This window comes from Carassius gibelio, chromosome A12 (genome assembly GCF_023724105.1).
Source record: "Carassius gibelio isolate Cgi1373 ecotype wild population from Czech Republic chromosome A12, carGib1.2-hapl.c, whole genome shotgun sequence".
In the NCBI taxonomy this organism is placed as follows: Eukaryota; Metazoa; Chordata; class Actinopteri; order Cypriniformes; family Cyprinidae; genus Carassius; species Carassius gibelio.
Genome location: NC_068382.1, coordinates 22,369,094 through 22,387,776, shown reverse-complemented (window position 1 = coordinate 22,387,776; position 18,683 = coordinate 22,369,094). Strand labels below are relative to the sequence as shown.

Here is an 18,683-nt window from a genome sequence, read left to right as displayed (position 1 = left end):
TGAGTGTATGGGATGAGTATGCACATGTGTATGTGTGTGTGTGTTTGTGTGCACGGAAGGATGATCTTACTGAGCATTGTTAACGAAATGTTTATAACAGCTGCTTTTTTTCTTTGCTCAGTCAATCAAAAGGTTATTCCACTTCGACAAGACTCAGCAATAAGAAAAATGGATGACAGTAACAGAAAGATAACAGTGTTTCAGAGGGCAACACATTCACTAACCACTCACAAGGCAGTTTAGCAGGTGCTAAATGAGCTGATAAGCATCTAATGCATGCTAAATGTGCTTCACTGCATTTACATTAAGTCACTACTGTCGTTTTCTAGGCAAAAATAGTTTTTTATATGTGAATATATATATATATATATATATATATATATACATATATGTTATATTCACCTGCCACAAGTTATGTTATTAACGGCAATGGAAAACATTATGAAATAAGGTATTTAAACATGTTTATGTACATTTCTATTAATTCTGCAACAAGTTCTTCATCAAATGTTGAAGAAGAGCATTATAACCTGGAATGCATTCACTTTCTGCATTTTAAAGACTGGATTCAGGTGTCTGGATCACTGAAGAAGCAGTACTGTAGATTTGCATTAAAGTACAGCAGATCACAGTAGTCTGCTGCGTCCACTGCATTTCATCATTACTGATATAATTTTTTTTGTGAACTGGGCATTCAAATGAAACATTTCCAGCGTGCATTTCATTTTTAGTGAATCCTCCCTCTGTGTATTTGGGTGTGGGGTGGTGGTGGTGGGGGGGGGTTTAACTTGCATGAGTCTATGAGTAGGCTATGTGTTTTAAAGTGAGCTATATTATGTTTTACTGAGTTCTGTCTCTCTCATAACTAGTTCTGTCAGAAGAGCTACTGAGGAGTGAAGCTCATGGGGAATCCTGAGGTGGGAGAACAGATAAAGATGCAGGAATGCTAGAGGATTTCAGAAATGACAGAGCGAGGGATAAAAAATGATAGAGAGATAAATGAGGTGATATAACCTTTGGTGTGGTAAACAAATCAGCTTTATGAATATAGTACTTCCATAAAATGCCAATGGTGTTGTGAAAATGCCTTAAAGCCCTTAAATGTGCCACAAGAAATTATGGTGGTTTGGGAAATGGAAGTGATGGGAAAGGGGGAGGAAAAGGCAAAGGAGAGGGCAAGGAAAAGGAAGGAACCTGGGATAAGGAAATACAGAAGTACGAATGGACATTGAAAGGCAAAGGGAATAGGAACAAGAAAGAAACTAAAAGGGGTAGGAGGAAGAACAGGAATGAACTGGGGTAACAATTTAAAATAGGGAACACTTATTCACCATTAATTATTATGACCTTCCCCTCAATAAAATACTAATTTGCTGCTTATTAATAGTTAGTAATAGAGGAGACAGTGAAATAAAAAAAAAAGGAAATAGAAAGGGAATGAAAGAGGAAGTGGAACAGAAAAGGGAAGGGATAAGAAAACAAGAGGAAAGGAAAAGGAAAGGAGGGAAAATAGATCAAGGTACAATGATATTCAAGATAGAGTAGAAAGGAAAAGAAAGGAGACAGACAACAAACTAAAGGAACTGTAGACAGGTAAACAACACAAGGATGAAGACTGCATGTGCCATCACAGACTGTCTGTGATCCACGCTCATGTTTCATCACACATTCTTCTCTCTTACAGAGACAAATCACTACTTTCATGACAACCATAAGCATCCTTAACAATCTCACACAGCAGGATAATCACTTCATTGCAGGCTTTTTTGTCTCCCAACAATGTTTCTCTCCTCGAAGTGCTGTTTGGAATCACTGCCTCAACACTTAGCAATAAGCCACATGGTATTTGTCTTGCGCAGACAAGCTAACACAACAAACAGAGAAGTATAGACATTAGCCTCCAGCAGGCAAAGCCAAATCAGCCTCCAATGCTAGTCTAAGTCAAGGTAGTAATGACTTTCTGTGAACTGTGACACAGGCAGCTTTTAACATCAAAAGTATTTGCTTAATTAAAGAGCTACAGGAAGTAATGAGCTGTCTGGACTAGATAACCATGCATTCCTGCTTTATTAAGATGAGTCAGTTGTGCAATGGATGATTTAGAGGAGTAGTATCACACATCTGAAGGTTATGGCGCCTCAAGGGTTTCATTCACTCATTGACACTTTGGTTTTCTGCTTTATTTGGTGTGAACCACCTTTCAGAGGTTAACAGTGTGAAGGTTCAAAGATTGATTTATGTGGCCTCCATTAACACAGTGTGTTCTCATGAGAAGACCCTACAAAGATGGTCCCTTCTCTCGGTGAAGTGTTCAAAAGGCCATTGGTATTAATTGTATATGTAGTCATGGATTCCAGAAGGAGATGGATTCGATCTTTGAACCTTTACCCTGTTTGTAACAAACAAGTGTTAAAATTGGTAATTTAGATTTAATATTATATTTTACTTAACATCTTTATATTGTGTGATTTTTGAAACTATTTAAATATTTAATTTAAATAGTCATCAGAATTCAAGATATTATACAGGTTTTTAAGATTGCTCAAAAATAAAAATAAAATATTATTATTGCCATTATTTAATTTGTTATTACTATTTTAACTTCCCTTGCTCTGTCTCTTTGACTCGATTTCTCCCAGGCTGAACACACTGCATGTCTACTATTATTGTTATTATGTCTAATATTATCACCACTAGTTTTATGATTTCTTCATTGCACACTGGTTGTCCTCTGTGTTGTTTGATTCCGTCTTTCTGGGAGTGTGTTTTATTGCTTTCTACTCAAGGATGCACTGACAACCATTCTTTTTCCTAGATATTTTTGATACATTAAATTGATAATGAATCAGATGTGTTTCATAAGTGAAAACAATTTAAAATATAAAATATTGAATGAAATACTAATTATTATTATTATTATTATTATTATTATTATTATTATTATTAATGGTTATGTGTTATATTTGCTATTATGTTTTATTATTTTTAGAAATATTTAAATATTTATATTACATTTTTATTTACAAAGTAATCAGAATTCATGACATTACATAGATTTGAACTTAGCAAAGACAGCTCAAAAATAAAATAAATTAATATATTATTATTAAGAACATCATATAATGTTATAATAATAATAATAATAATAATAATAATAATAATAATTATTATTATTATTATTATTATTATTATTATTATTGTTGTTATTGTTATTATTATTGTTATTATTATTATTATTATTATTATCATTATTATTATTATTATTATTATTATTATTATTATTATTATTATTATTATTATTATAAAAAGTAGTAAAATAAAATGTGATGGTTCCATGATTTATTATCTAGCCCATACATACACTCCAGAAATGATGTGCTGTGGTGCTTTTGCTAAACATGCAGGTTTGAATCTGCCCCTTGATCCCATTCCTGCTCTCAGTGTGAGGCTCTCAAATTCCCTGTGCTCTTTCATTCGTTTTTAACAAAAATTGGCCCCAAATAAACCTCAAATAGCAAAGGCACTCAGTTCATACAATGCTCAACAAAATCTACAACCAAATGGTTCACGAGGAACAGCTCTGTCATGCTTTGTCAAGTCAGGGTATGTGAAGAAGCACTAGATTGCCATACATATCTAGGCCTGTATGTCAATGGTCTGAAAGTGATTTATACAGCCAAACGCCGCTGCTCTCTGGAGAGCATCAAATCACTCAAATCTTACATCCAACTCCTCTGCAAAGTGGCCCAGACTGAATCATTTCAAAAGAAGGAGCCGAGAAAAGAATGCTCTCCACACACGGCAGACTCCGAAAGCTTTCTGTATCTCCTTCACCATCGGTCTCTTTCTATCTTATGAAATTTTCCATTTAACCCTCTGACAGCACAAGCTCGGTATCAAACCACAAACGTCCTTTCAGGAGCTATGATAGAGCAACGCTGTCTCCCCAACTGCAAACGACTTTTAGTGCACATTTGTGTGTGTGTGCAAGGGAAATGTGCCAATAAAAAAACAAGCGGCATCTGAGAGAGAAATATTATATGCACACACACACACACACACACACACATAATATATATATATATATATATATATATATATATATATATATATATATATATATATATAAATTAAATAAAAAAGTGACATTAAGCAGATGTAAACATCTGGCACCACACAACACATGCAGACGTGCATTAATAACTCCTCCAGCAGTGGAATCTACCCAAACATTAATTAGCATTCATCTGCCGTCCCTGATCTCCTCTCATTTGGTCTAGATGACGGCGCGACCCTGGCTCGGAGCTCCAGCCGAGCGCTGGATTTTAAGTGCGACTGTAAGAAGATAAATCGTATAAGCCGCAGACACGCACCTCTCAACTGCGTCTGGCAATCTGATGAAGCGCACAGCATCGCATACACGGCTGAACAGCGTCGGTTTACGTCGCCACGCGCAGCAGGAGATACTCAACAGATAACGCACAATGAATACAGATCCCTTTCATCCTGATGTTGACTTATTGTCTCGTGCATGCTGGAAAGTAAAGTGGCATTACGCACTTTCTTTAGTCGGTTGATGCACAGCAACTTCCTTCAGATAACTCGCTCACTCTGCCTACATACTATAAAATAAATAAATACATCATAATAAATAAAACTTCTGTACGATTCACGAAAAAAGAAAATATCCCACATTACCTAATGGTACAAGTCCATAAATGTGCATCCGGTGCGTGCGCTAAAGTTTCCAAACAGACTTTCTGTCCCATGCGTACCATTGTCTCCGCGTGTCTGCGCTCCCCTGTCGAGCGTGTGCTGCTCTGCTCCGTTTAGGATGCGTGCGTGCGCGCGTGTGTGGGAGAATCCTCTCTCACTCCTCTGCTGCAGCAGCTCGGGCGAGCCGAGCGCTCTGATTGGCCGTCTCAGAGCTCACAGAGCGTCCGTCATGCGTGCGCCAGCACTCGCTGCTTCACTCTCTCTTACTAGATTTCTCACAGGCTGCACACAACTATTATTTTTATTAGGCTACGACTACGTATTGAGTTAATTTTATGTCTCTCTTTGATCATATCAATATTATCACCACTAGTATTTCATTTTCTATGTTGCACACTGCTGCTTTCTTGAAACATGTTTTATTGGCTTTCTACACATATGTATTTTTCAAACACTAAATCGATTATGAACCAAATGTGTTTCATAATTGATGAACCATGCAGCATTGACACTGTTATCGAGCAGAATTGAATCAACACTGATCTGACTTGAGCTGAATAGCGACATGCAGTACCCCCGCTCCCTATACGCAGAGTACGCAGTCTGCCTAGGGCACCAACTCCCAGAGGGGGCACGATCCCAGTTGCTCAAAAAAATGCTAAATACAACATAAAAATAAAATTAAAAAAAAACATTCGCCATTCTCCCATCCGCGCTCCCGACCGCTCGCACCCCATGTTTGCAGCTGAATGTTCATAATTGATGGATGGACATCTATGCCCAGGTAAAGGACATCAGCAATCCGCCGCAGAGAATAGAAAACTAAAGTAAAAAAAAAAAAAAAAAAAGGTATAAAGAGAAAATCAAAGTCTCAAATTTAGGGACCGTCTCTAAAGTTACATGTGATATTGGTATACACTTTTCTAACGTCAGTAGCATTTGAGGAGAATCACTTACAGTCATAAAAAAACAACTGTAATCGTTCATCAAGGTGTCAGCTATAATGCACAATTGAATTGAAAGTTTGATATTTATTAAAATGTAAGTCATATGTAAATTATGCAACTTTTTAACATGGGCTCAACCACAAATTTGAAGCTCAATAGCTTTTGAGGAGAAAGACTTGCAGTCATAAAACAATTGTAATGTGTTCATTTAGGTGTCAGTTACAGTGCACACCTTATACATTTTTAATACATATTATAAATCATTTTGGTAAAAATAAGGCCCGTTTATCACTTTCAGGCACATTCCTTTTTTCTTTTCTTTTTTTTAGGTACCCATGTTAACTTCAAATTAACCATTGTTTTGTTACTTCAAATAATAATTTACAAAGAAGTATTAATATACTGTAATATTTTTGTTGTTGTTGTTGCTATAAAAACAGACCTAAGCCATCAATAGCCTTTAAAATGACTTAAAATGCATTATATATATATATAACATAAAAAATAAATAAAAATAATAATGATTGGTTGATAAGATTGTTAAAATATATAATGTAGGCAAATACAAAATAAACAATGTATGTACACTCACAGGACAATCAAATCCTTGTTTAGGCTACTGACCAAACATTTAATTCAAATATTCACTTAATCTTTCATTTTTGGCCACTTTTTTGCTATAGATGACACAGCGTTCATAATTTCTTCAACAAAAATGTGCATATCACAACCCTTAGAAAAGTAAACCATGGTTTTATCATAGTAGAACTGCTTAATTTCCTTTTGCATGATTTCTGAATGCTTGAGACTATAAAAGAAATTAGAGTCATAATTAAGTTATAGCCATAGGTAAATGTCGAGAGCTACAATTGTAATTTGGAAATAATAAAATGTATTAATTTACTTTTCTGTTTGATTAAAGTTCTATTTTCACCCCTATAGTAGGTGTTTTTATTTCCACCTAACGGGGGCACAACAATACAATCCTGCTTAGGGCAACCATTTGGCCAGCAGCGGCCCTGGCGACCCGATTGCCTTCTGTGGAAATGCTGATTGCTAGATTAAAGGAAATGTTCACCCAAAAATAAAATTAGCTGAAAATCGACTCCTCAAAGTACTGGTCCATAACTCATAATAACACTTCCGATCCATCAGTGAAAAAATAGGTCCATCCCCTTTTGTCCTCTCACATCAAAATCCACTGACATATTTGTTTAAAATGTTTTTTTCTTGTAAACAGTACTTAATCTGTGCATATTTCTCTCTCGATTCAGACGAGACAACTTTTTCCACAGAAGAAATCGATATTATGGATAGAGTACTTTTTTATTTAGGTAGAATCAATGGTTTAAAGTTAAAAATGTCTTAATGAAGGATTTGTTTCTTACAAACGCATAGCTTTCAGTTTACAAGCCGTTAACTGACGGACTAGCGTTGGATTGGTTAATTGTGGATTATTGTGATTTTTTTAATAGCTGTTTGGACTCTCATTCATTGCAGAGGATCCATTATATACGCGTGACACTGAAGACACTGGAGAAATGATGCTGGAAATTCAGCGTTGCATCACAGGAATACATTTAAATTTAAAATATGCTAAATTGGAAAAGTTATTTTTAACTGTAACAGTATTTCACCATATTACATTTACATTTATTCATTTGGCAGATGCTTTTATCCTAAGCAACTTCTGACGTTTGAGGAACACAACAAGAGATTTATCATAAGACAGCAATAAACAGAACAAGTGAGTGGATAGGATTTTTTATTTAATTAATGCATTGTAGAGATCATTCAGATGCTCACGGAAGTGATGAGTTTTCAGTTGTTTCTTGAAGACTGAGAGGGATCCGGCTGTCCAGATGGAGTTACAGTAGGTAGGTCATTCCACCAACAGGGTGTGGTGAAAGAAACTCCTTGAGAGAGAAGTTGTGTCTCTACGATGGGACCACGAGGCGATGTTCATTTACCGAGTGCAGGCTTCTGGAGGGGATGCATGCGTAGGAAGGAGGATGCAGAGCACATGGCTGTTCTGTAGGCAAGCACCTATGTCTTTAACTTGATGTTATTGTTTTTACTGTATTATTTTTATCAAATAAATTCAGCCTTGGTAAGCATAAGACTTTTAAAAACATTATTACAAGTGCAGCTGAAGTCATGTGACCAATGAGGCGATGCAAGCCCATGACAGCCACACATCCCATATATCTCATCAGTGAGCTTAACATGAGGGCAAACAGCCCAAACAATACGCAAAACTACTCAATCGACTTGCACAGCATGCATCAATATTGAAGCAAACCAACTATACGGAAGCAAACAAAACCATTTGCTCATCCATATCCACTGATAACACAGCGCAGAACAGTTTGCAATGCATTGCAGCAATATTAAAGTAAACAGTCGGTTCTGTCTGAAAAGTAAACAGAATATAAACAGAAAATAAATTGGATATATGTCAAACTATTTCATTTTATTATATCGGTTTGTCATCCCTCGCTCATTTTCTCCTCTCGCTCCAGCAGGTGGGTTAAAGTCCAGCAGCTTATCTTTTCTCTCTGCCTTGTGTCTGGGGCTTTGAAGGGAAACTTAATGAATAATGAAGAAAAGACGAGACGTAGTGAAGGAGAAAAAAAAAAAAAAACGAGACGAGGAGATAGGGAGTGGGAATGAGAGGCCCTTCACCAGCATCCATCGCCTTTGAAAGGATATATATGTATTAATAAAAGAAGGAGTGAAGGCCTCTCCAGCATGTTCAGCCATCAATTAGGCAGACAGCAGGAGGAGGTGTGGAAGAGAGGGGAGTGTGAGGTGGAGCGTGTGAAGTGCCGGACGATTAAACCGGTGAGAAGGAGAGGTGAAGGCTGAGGAATGAGGACTGCCGAAAGACAGCGGGGACACCAAACTGTCACTGACTTCTCAACTTCACTCATTTCTGCCATTTATCATTCACACAGGCTACATGCCCTGTCCCCGGAGTGCAAGCGGTAACGTTTCCCACACACAGGGCCGGACTGTCGAAGAGTTTCGACTCAAATGTGTTTGTGGTAAAATCAATGACGACCTTTCAACCATGACCGTTCAGACTTACGCCGCTGAAACTCCAGAACCTTCCAATCTAAAGTAAGCAACTGTTACTGTTATCCATGGCTTTCTTGAATTCAACAGAACTGACTGCTTGGCACATCTTGATGAGGACAGCCTTTAATGTATAGTATGATTTTTATGTTGTGTTAAATACAAAACAGACCTTCAACACTGACATACTGCTTTATGGTGCTGTGACTGACATACTGATCTGGAAAAACAACTTCTTTTCACCTCGGTGTCTTCAAATAATGAAGCTTAAGACATGATTTAACAGCAGCCAATCACCCATAGGAAAGAAAAAACACAAACAAAGATCAAGATTTCTTAAAAATATTTTGGTTGGTTCAACCAGAGAACAATGAGATTAAATGGAGAGCAAATTCATACATATATACATATACATATACATATATATACACATATACATATATATACACATATACATATACATATATATACACACACACTAGACAAATGTATACTCTATTGATGTATAAAATGTATCACTATATAAAAAAAAAAATATATATATATATATATATATATATATATATATATATATATATATATATATATATATATATATATATATATATATATATATATTAAAAAAAACTAAAACATTAATAATAATTTAAAGTATAATACAATTATAAAATATAAAATAATATTTTAACATAATTATTAATTATGAACTTAATAATAATAATAATAATAATAATAATAATAAAGTTCATAATTAATAATTATGTAAAAAAATGTTATTTTATAATATTTTATAAATATTATACAATTATTATTATTATTATTATTATTATTATTATTATTATTATTATTAATATTATTATTACACTGAATCTTATCAGTAGTTAGAAGTGAGTTGCATCATCGTTAGTGTTAGTTGAACATCGCAGGCCCCCTGGTTAAGCAGTACCACCAGGATGAGCACCAGTACCATATCTGTGGAAATGGGGAATGCGATTGGCCGTGTGATCGGGGATTGGCAGAGGCAGCAGAGAGTCACCCGTTTGGGCAATTAATCTGCGCTGAGCTCAGTGGAGAGAGATTATGCAGTCAAGTGAATCTCATTTCAAGCTGCGGCTCTGGTGGGAGGGTATGCGTGGGCTACTCCATGACACAAAGACAAATGACCAGCGAGCAGTCGAGTGTCAGCAGAAGATTGGAGAACCAAAGGAGGAAGCTGTATGGATTCTGTCGAAGTCCATAATCCACTGCTGCTTTTGACTTCAAAAGAAAAGGCAAAGATTACGAGCTTCTGCACCGATTAAATAACCACAGGCACTAGCAATGCTAAGGTCATGTGTCCGATTCGCAAAGTAAACCCTAAACGCTTGTATAAAAGCAACTGCCAAATGCATAAATGTTAATCATTAATGCCCTATGATTTGTTTTGAATATGTTATGCATGTCTCTACATGATTGAGGTCAATTTTGCCTACTACAAAAACTCAAGCACACACAATGCTTGTGATGTTTCAGCATCTGCTGTCTCACTATATGAGGACATGATCACACGAACTTTATCTCCATAGCTTTGTCCGTTTCAAAAATTGACTGTACACTCTGTAAACTGCAGAACAATAATGTCACCGGATGTCATCAGATTCTTCATCAGAATGCTTCGCTACATGCCTGCCCACATATGGCGAACAGGAGGCTGAGAATGTTTCATTACATATTCAGCTTCAAAGCAACTGTTACTGTAGCTTCTCAAATGAGAACTTTCTCCTTTAACACAACAGAACAAAGCAAAACAACAACAACAAAAACCTTGTCAGTTCATGTATTGAATCTATTCTCAGAATGTCTTGTCCCAAAATATGACAGGAGTGAACAGAGCCCGAAGCTGAATATTACCATACAGCAGAAGCAACAACTCAGAAGCAATATCTCCATGATTCCCCTCATGCATATTCACAGAGGCTGCCGAACTGGTGACAAACGTCTCCCAGCAGGAAGGATGGTCTCCCCGGACAGCCATGGAAGACACTCAGGCAATTAAACTAATCACATGATCCACACGGACCACGGCTCCCGCAGCCAGAGGCGGAAACCAGACACTAACTCTGAAACAGGTGCCGCTCCTGACAACGGAATAGAGCAGTAGTTTTTACTTCCACCATATTTTTATAGGAGTACAAATCATAGAAGCACTTGTGCTGAAAAATTACTGCTAACAGCCAATACATTTCCTAAAATGAAGTAAGCCTACAGATGAGGACTTGGCTGGCTGTAAATCATTTATATGTAGAACTTGTTTGGCAAGTCACTGGCATTTATAAAGGAGAAAACGTAAAATTGATTTGATACCAGTTGAAAGTAAGATTCAAATTATGAGGGAAATGCATTGTTGGTTTGTTAAATAGAAATGGGAAATGAATCCAGAAAACACCACAGTTGTTACTCCCTCAGATCTGGTCCATCATCACGCATCTGGAAGAGATTGGACCAAGAACTGAGAGACACATGAGAGACACAAGAACAAAAGCTAAAGGGAGCTAAAAAAAACTAAAAGGAGAAAACATATTATTGGACTGCTCTACATGCCTCTACAATGGGAGCTATGTTTGCGTTTGCCAGATATCAAGAGATAGTTCAAATACCCAAATCAGAGCTTCTCTATTAAAAGAAATCCATTTTCTGCCCCGTGTTCTGGTACATTTTTGCAATCTGGGAACCATGTCACTCACTCTACATCACAGAAGCGGCAACGATGATCTAAAACACAGACAAACAAGTAACCTGGGGTTTAGCGATCTCCATGTGAGATATTCAGCTTAAATGATGTACATTTGACTCAGGACTAAGACTAATTTAAAAGACTAAGACTGAATTAAAAATGGCTGACAAAATGAACACTAATATGTACTGTACTTAATCATAATACATGTAAACGCATAACAATAACAAAGCACCCCCTACATTCATACTTGGAAATAATACAACTGTCACAAGCACCAAACAACAGTCTAAATCTAGATACAACACACACAGTACAATAACGCACCGCTAGGTCAGGCTCATTCAGAGATAAGTATGGAACATACATCGCTGATAATTAAAGGGTAACATTCTAAAAGTAGGCTAAAGCGTTCACGTCTACTTGTCTTAAAAACTAATGAAATATGGTTACATTTACACTTTATTTAATCAGAAAGAGGGAAATGGAGACTATCTGCTCAACCATGACAACAAGACATCGACAATAACAATTATAATGTATCTGGCAATTATAAATCTTCATTTTAGACAAAGATACTCAGAAAAGCTCAGTAAAAATCTAACTTTTTTATGCAGATCAACATGTTAAAGTACAATAAAAAAAGAAATTCAAAGAAGATAATTACCATATGTGAGTTAATTAAAGTCTGCTTTTCATGAGAACTACACTCTGATGAATTTCTGCAAAATGTAAAGCAATATTTTGTAATGCGAATCTTTTTTTCTTTCTTTTTTTTTTTCTAATACAGCATATCGCTGTAAACTGCAATGCATTCTGGGGTGGTTTATTATCTCTGGAACAGCATATCCCTGTGTGTTTTATTTTTTTTTTAATCAGAAGTTTTATTGGACTCACTTGGGGATTTGTTGTTTGGACATGATGGACTGTTCATGAAGTGGTATAAATTGTAGTTTTTAGTTTTATTATGACCATGTTGGTTAACTTGTGGCTTTAAAGTTATGCATGGTAATACTGTACATGTTTCAAAATTCAAAAATATCAAATTGGATGTCCAATGTATTTTTTTATTCAAAATAATACTAAATACACTGTTTATGACATTTCTTTCATGCAAATGTGAAAGTTATAGATTAAATAATTTTTTTTATGTTTTTTTCAAGATTTTTATTAATTCTATAATTATTATTTTTTGTTTGTTTTTGTTTTATGAAACAATAGGTAAAATAAAGTAATGCATTATGCAACACAATCAGAAAAAATTATATATACTGCATGTCACATCCTTCTAAATATAGCTTACACGCATTAAAATAGTTTATGGTAAAAAAATACAGCAATTTTAAAATACAGTTATTTACTGTAAAGAGGAAATATAGGAAAATGCTGTGAACTAATTTACAGCAACACTATTACAGTATTGCAGTAATTATAATAACCCTATAGCAACCCTGCTGCCTGCATTTTACTGTACAATTTACAGGGCATTTTTAACAGTGTAGCTCTTGATGCCGTATCAGAGGCTACCTATTTAAGAGTTTTCAGTTTCCTAAAACGAAGTGCAGTGCTATCGCTCCACAGGTGCCTCCTCAAATGACCTTGAAATTTCCCTAAGTAGACTCCAAAATCTAAGCTATAATGCTCACATTTCTACTGTAGCTTAAGGCTGTGGGTCAAACGTCCCCCAGCAGGCGCCCATTACATCCTTCCCGAGACATTTCAGTGACCTTCATCATCGTCTCCCCAAGCAACAGAGGAATAACAATTACAAATCGCAGGAAAGTGTCCTTCAGTTATTATGTGAATATAATCAAACCAGCCCCCCTTTACATAATCAATGGTACTTGAGCAGGACATGTCATCTTTTTAATTCTTTACTATTTAAACCCACACGTATTCATGCACACTTGATTTTGGCTCTTCAGGGACAGCTTTTTCTTTTTCAATAACTGATGCAATTATTTTGAGTTATTTTCAGTTTTTCTGCACATGAAAACGACATTATGTACAGTCGACAGAAAACAAGGAGTTCACTGGTAGAGACGTCTGATTTAGCGTTTCATTCATGCAGAATCAAAAGCTAAAACCTTACTCCCTTTCTTGTGCTGTGGAAAGTTTATGCATGCGTATATGAACTGTGTGTATATGAATGAATACAAAGGAGTTAATGATTTAATGGAATGTTAATGGCTTAAGCTCTAGCACAAGATGCATTAAAACGGTCAAAAGAAATTACAATTCAAATAGCTTCTATTTCAAATATTCTTCTTTTAGAATTTCTATTCAAAGAATATATATTTTCCCACACAATCAGCAAATTAAATTGATTTTAGAAGGATCTTGTGGCACTGCTTTGTCATCAGAGAAATAAATTACCAATGCATGTATACATTTTAAAATATCAATATTAAAAAAATAGAAAGCAGATATTTAAAAGTAATTCAAAAATGTACTATGTTTAATGATCAAATTAATTGAGCCTAGGTGAGCATAAAAACCTTTTTCAAAAACTTTCAAAATCATACAGACCCCAAACCTTTGAATGTTAATATAAAATTCAATGCATCAGTCAATGCTATTTTTAATAACTACCTGTGGATGGTCAACAGTGATGTCAGTCAATTTAACAACATGCACAGCAACATTTACTCTGCTGTGTAGGTGAAAAATACATAAAATAACTTTTAAATCTTGACTAGAAAAAAAAAAAAAAAACAGAATTTAATGATTACACCATAACTGCCTGAAAAATTTCAGTTCACTCAACATAAAATAACCTTATGTGACATGTATGCAACCACTCTTTCAACAACAAATTATACTTAGTTATAATATTTTTTTTATATATAAATAAAGCTATATCCAAACAACTTACAACTGCAAGTCATGCCAGAATAGAGTGAAGAGACGAGCAACTGTCTAAGGTGTTTCAGTAATATCAGATTAGAATTTTAATTGACTATGTCTTTCATTGTGTCTCATATGCAACTTGTATTCTCCAGGTAATATTTTTAGCTGTATGATATTTAGCATACTAATCTGAACACCAGGTGAGCGTAAACTGACATGAAAAAGGTACCCCTCCTGACATCACGGAACAAGACCTTAGTCTCTGAACTGAACAAAAATACTCCCTGTATGCATTCATGTGATGATTATGAGGAGACTAATGGAGTCTTGTGCTTGTACATGATGCACATGATCAATATTCACCCTGAGAAGAGAAGTATTTATGTCTGCAGATGAAATCTGACACAGATATCAAAGCGCTGGGGATGCTCTCGATGTAACCGAACACATCTACCCAGAATCTGACAAGATATCTATACGACGTGAGACAGAGAAAGACACAAGAAACTCTCTTGTCTAAAAATGGATGGCATTATGTCTGCAAGGGATGAATATGTGCAAATAATAATATAGAAAAGAGCAAAATATAAACCCTGTAACAGCTCAGATAGTTGTCACCAACTGGACATACACCATATTAATTTAGAATTTTTTTTTCTTAGTTTTTAAAAAGTACATTTCGTATTAACTTTGCAACATATAATATAATGTAAGCTAAGTTTTTTAAATATTTAAATAATTTAACTTTATTAATGACCAAATCATACAGTATACAGTTAACAATAATTAAAAATAATTAAACTTAAGACTATAAAAAAAAAAAAAAAAAGTTAATCAGCTTTCTAATTTGATGTTATTAAAACACGTTTTTATAAGAAACGATTCTTCTACTCAACCAAGGATCCGTTAAACTGCTAAAATACACTTCTAATTTTACAGAAGATTTCTGTTTCAAATAAGTGTGTTTTTTACTGAACTTTCTATTCATCAAAAATCCTGAAAAAATAAAACATAAATAATAAAATTCCACAAAAAATATTAAGCAGCAATGTTTCTTGAGCAGCAAAACCGTATTTTAGAATGATTTCTAAAGGATGATGAGACACTAAAGACTGGAGTAAGGATGCTGAAAATTAAGCTTTTCATCACAAGAAAAAAAAAGTTAATTTAAATCATAATATATGTATATATACATACATATTATTAATTGCAATAATATTTCATGATTTTACTACATTTACTGCATTTCTGTTCAAATAAATGCAGCCTTGAGACCCCTTGAGACCCCCCCCCCCCCCCAAATAAAAAGAAATACAAAAATTACAAAGCGGCAGTATATGTTATTTTTGTGTAGAATGTGAAATCCCACTGTCACATAGCACCTACTTATCACAGCAACAACAGTGTAAATAAAGCTTGAAAACACCGAAACTACATGCCCTAATTAAATATTTATGCCCTGGTGCATGCTGGGAATACCCACAGCTCTAGAAACCAGTATCCCATACTCCAGCACCACAAACAACACAACTGCACAAAACCCTGCACAAACTCATTCACTTGCACTAAAGACATATCTTTGATTACAATAGTAATAATGACTGTATTCCTGTAGTTCAAATGGTATCTTTTTTTCCCCTTTCAAAGTTGTAGAACATGTTTTACAAAAAATACTATCTGTTTCAAAATGTCCTTCAATTCAATGTGTTGCCTGAAGTTTTTTTGTAATCATTTGAGAAATTCAATAGCAATTTCTCAGTAAAAACCATCACGAATAGTGTATTGGTATTGATAGTGAAAGTCACAAACTGCACTTGATCCCATATAACATCATATTGATAGATAGATTTCACTTTTTTTTTTTTTTTTTCTGAAATCTACTTAAATCTGTGAACATAAATTACATTGGAATCAATACTTCAATCACTGTAAAACTACCATAGTCCTTAGAAGTGATAAGTAATGTTTACTTGAAGTTAGATCATTTTATGTAAGGCTAGAGTTATGGGCTTGAATTGAGTGCACATAAAAAAATAAAAATAATAATAAAAAAATCGTAATATTTTGACCTTTTCCTCTGCTTAACCACAGTTTCTTTTTTTCTTTTCAGTGTGCAAAAACAACAAACAACCTCCAGCTACAACAGCGTACAGACACATTTAGCCTCATCTGCTTCAGTCAGCCTGTGGATCCATGGTTTTGCTCATTTGTTGCACTTCCTTTAATACTTTAAACCAACCAGTTGCTCTGGGCACACCTGCATTAGTTATGTATTGTTTTGGTTTGGCCTGAAGATCAAGTGCACTTTGCAAAATCCCTTTTTTCAGAAACACATTAATTCTATGTTGCTTCTTGCTTCTTCCGTTGAGGATGCATTGATACTGGAACACTTGACTCGATGCGATAGGAATCACATCTGTAATGAGGTTCGAATACTAACTGACCTCTGTCAGGTTCCCTATACAGTCGCATTACGAAATCCACCAAAATTGGAGCTTATGAAAGTTTTATAACTTCAGTGCTTTAAAAAAAATACTTGCACCATAATGGAAAAGAATAAACACACATTTTGTATGCTCTTTATTGCCTAAAGTTATCAGACAGAATCATTTTTATAAGAAAGATATCAATCATCTCATTTTCCAAGTGTTTGCCAAAGCACAGACTACTGAGACAGAAGCAAAAACCCTCTAACTTTGTTCCCCAAAAACTAGAAATCTCTAAATCATCAGTTGCTGGACATTCAATGGCTTAAAGTCTCTGCAGGCTCCTGGGCTGGTGTTCCATTTATCCGCCCCCTTCCCCTGTGTGGATTACTCTTTAAAATTTAAACCAAGCATAAAACCAGCTCAGGGAGTACTTGTAAAATCCCTTGTCAGCCCCCATCCAATTACTCTGTGCTGGTTCAATGGACATCAATGACAAATTCCTCTTTTCGGGAATAATTAAAACAGATAGGTTTGATGCCCTAGTGTTGTCTAACTCTGCTCATCAAAGAAGTGCACAAAATCAATTTCTTATTACTTTGACTTTTTTTTTTTTTTTTGTAATCTGTAGAATACATATTAGAAGAAGACTTTTGTTTAAAATATAGTTTTGACTTCAGAGGCTTTTCACAAAGCAATAAGACTGCACACCAACTTTATCTGCAGAGAATAGAAATGCATGCTTTCAAAAGGTAAATATGCTATTTCTGACCTCAATCTGGCCTTCCCATAAATTGCAAATCCACGTGGAGTTTATGTTAGAAGCATTATACCCATGGATTATTCCCAGCGGTGGATCTGGATTTGGGTTGTTGATGCACAACGAGCCCAAGGACTTTTTTTTTTAAACAAACAGCAATATTTTAGATAATAATAATTATAAGAAAGTGAAAATCTCTTAAAGGAAAAGTTCACCCCCCAAAGAAATTATAATAATTGCTAAAGATGTAAAAAATGTATTGCTAAAAATGTTTGTTTCTTAATCAGAACAGATCTGGGAAAATCTGAGCTGATTAAAAACATCACAATAAGTGGTCCCACTTTATATTAGGTGGCCTTAACTACTATGTACTTACATAAAAAAATAAGTACAATGTACTTATTGTGTTCATGTTGTATTGTAAAACACTTTTGCTGCTATGTATGGGTCAACAGTGTAATTATAAATGTAATTACAGAAATTAAATACAGATGTAATTACATGTAGTTTTTATATAAGTACAATGTAAAAACATGTACACAATAAGTACATTGTACTAAATTATTAATTAAAATGTAAGTACATAGTAGTTAAGGCCACTTAATATAAAGTGGGTCCCAATAAGTTCATAAGTCCACAATAAGTCCATAAAAAGTCCATCCTCTGGTGTTCGCTCACATCAAAACCCATACACATATTTGTTTTGAATTGTTTTTGTTTGTAAATGTTGCTTAATCTGTGCATATTTCTCTCCTGATGCAGATGAGGCAACTCTCATTCTGGTAGCACCAAGTCAATGCAGAGGATTTATTGATGATCAAGTGATGTAATGCTCAATTTCTCCAAATCTATTCCAATGAAGGAACAAACTAATCTACATACTGGATGGCCTGAGGGTGAGTCCATGTCAGCAAATTTCCATTTTTAGGTGAACTATTCCTTTTTGTCCTCATTAGCTCAGTTTAAACAGTGATGTGGAAATGAAAAAATAAAATAAAAAATGGAATTCCATGACCTCATTAAAATGAGGTCCTAAAGGGCCCCATGATTAATCATTATAAAATTATTTTAAATGTCATTTAGATGGAGTAGCATATCCAAAAGTCAGTTTTTTTTTTTTTTCCTGCCAACTAAATAATTTCTTATCACGACACACTGAAAGCATGATCCCGTAACTGATGCATGTCAAGACA

At 34.9% G+C, this 18,683-nt stretch overlaps 1 protein-coding gene across 3 annotated transcripts in view; it reads right to left on the bottom strand.

The window, feature by feature from the left end:
- LOC128025480 (cadherin-18) overlaps positions 1–18,683 on the bottom strand; it is a 139,933-nt gene that overhangs the window by 82,883 nt on the left and 38,367 nt on the right. The window contains exon 1 of one of the 3 annotated variants that reach the window (XM_052611878.1): positions 4,699–4,834. The exons of the other annotated variants lie outside the window; for them this stretch is intronic. The gene's annotated coding sequence lies outside the window, so the exon portion shown is untranslated. Of the gene's footprint in view, positions 1–4,698; positions 4,835–18,683 lie in introns of those variants that run through there. 3 annotated transcript variants of the gene reach the window in all.